Below are 2,351 nucleotides of genomic sequence, written 5' to 3'. Positions count from 1 at the left end.
ATTTTGTTCACAAATTTGTTTTCATCCCAGTTTTGAACATTTCTCATTTGCCAAATTAACCCATCCACCTGTGGGTTTGTACAACCAAAGACTTTCTGACTTTCTGCATTATCTGTCAGAAACTGTCTCAGTGACGCTCATTTGCGTGCTTGTCTTCCTCACCAGGGTCTTGTCTTCCTCACCAGGGTCTTAACATGACTGCAGTTTGGAGTGCTAACCAACTTCAGTGGGCAAATGCTCACCTTTGATGGCCACTGGCACGCTGGAGAAATGTGCTCTTCATGGATGAATCCTGGTTCCAATTGTACCTGGCAGATGACATCGTTTGCCATCACCTCATGTTTCAGCATGATAATGCAAGACCCCATGTCGCAAGGATCTGTACACAATTCCTGGAAGCTGAAAATGTGCCAGTACTTCCATGTCCTGCATACTCACGAGCCATATCACCAATTGAGCATGTTTGGGATGCTCTGGATTGACGTATACGACAGCGTGTTCCAGTTCACGCCAATATCCAGTAACTTCGCACATCCATTGAAGAGGAGAGGGACAACATTCCACAGGCCACAATCAACATCCTGATCAATTCTATGCGAAGGAGATGTGTCGCGCTGCATGAAGCAAATGGTGGTCACTGGTTTTCTGATCCACGCCCGTACATTACATTTTTTAAGGTATCTGTGACCAACATATGCATTTCTGTATTCCAAGTCATGTGAAATCCATAGACTAGGGCACATTTATTTATTTAAATTGCCTGATTTCATTATATGAACTGTAAATCAGTAAATCTTTGAAATTGTTGCATGTTGCGTTTATATTTTTGTTCAGCATATAATTACTCCTGTCTAAATAAAATCATTGCTCTTTAATTAGCTATATGTATCGGCCTCACAGCCTTCGCCAGAGCAAAAGCTCAAAAGAGTGCCTATTGAATTTGAAATAAAATCATTCAAAATAATTCACCAGGGAGCATGACTTAGCCACAGAAGATCATTAGCTTCTTTTAAGACAAGTAGCTGTGGACTGTTTGACATCACAAGTGTATATGCTTATGCCTATTTGGGAAGACTGCATTTTGGGTAGTGTGTGTGGCAATGGGTCTAGCTGACTGAGTTGCGGCTGTCAGTGAAAAACATCTAAAATATGTGTGAATTTGATCATTTAAAATGTTGCATCAAGAAGAAGGGGAGGGGTGTGTGGCAAATACAGTATATGGTGCGTCTCTCTCCAGAATGCAGCCATATGTAGGAAAGTGCCCATTTGGCAATGTCTGATTTCTGATTGTCTTAACTCACCACGTACACCAATAATAAGATTAGCTTCTCAGTCATTTTTTTCTTCACCTCACACAAGTCAATGAAGTCCGTTTCTTTTAACATCCATTGCGAATGATAGTTCCTCTGTATTTGAAAAATCTTTCCAACACTCTCGGCCTCGATAATCATCAAGACTCTGTGTGAAAGAGCAAATACCATGATCTGATGATCCCACATATCCAGCTTTCTGTCAAAAGTTTACTGCGCAGGAAACACTGAGGAATAGGCTAGTTGATACAACGTTGCAAGTTTGCAAGCAACATCTTTTTGCTGGACCCTGCGATGATTTGATACAATGTTGCTCAAGTAAAGACAGATAGAAAGGGAGGCAGACAAGCGAAGTAGATAGATTAATATGATTGAAAGAACCTGCATTTTCATCAGGATATTTTCTACTGTTTTTATTTGTCGGCTTTAGGCCTATTTATTTTACTTTGTTGATGATGGAAGTTATAGGCCTACTACTGCATTGGCCTAAAGGCTATCTCTGAGTTCCAAGCACTCATTTCTTCAGCCGCCAATGGATCACAGTAAATCAATCACAATGGATCACAGTAAATCAATCACAATGGATCACAGTAAATCAATGTGTCCATATGGGACAGGCTGGTGCTCTCGCCATAGTTGTATTTGAACTTTTTGATTTTTCAAAGATAATTCATAACAATCTAAATAACTTCACAGATCTTCATTCGAAAGGGTTTAAACACTGTTTCCCATGCTTGTTCAATGAACCATAAAAAGTTAATGAACATGGAATGGTCGTTAAGACACTCACAGCTTACAGACGGTAGGCAATTAAGGTCCCAGCTATGAAAGCTTAGGTCACTAAAGAGGCCTTTCTGCTGACTCTGAAAAACACCAACTGAAAGATGCCCAGGGTCCTTGCTCATCTGCGTGAATGTGCCTTAGGCATGCTGCAAGGAGGCATGAGGACTGCAGATGTGGCCAGGGCAATACATTGCAATGTCCGGACTGTGACAGGCCTAAGACAGCGCTACAGGGAGACAGAACGGACAGCTGATCGTA

The sequence above is a fragment of the Salvelinus alpinus genome, chromosome 31 (assembly GCF_045679555.1).
Source record: "Salvelinus alpinus chromosome 31, SLU_Salpinus.1, whole genome shotgun sequence".
Lineage (NCBI taxonomy): Eukaryota > Metazoa > Chordata > Actinopteri > Salmoniformes > Salmonidae > Salvelinus > Salvelinus alpinus.
Note: the sequence above shows the minus strand (reverse complement) of the source record.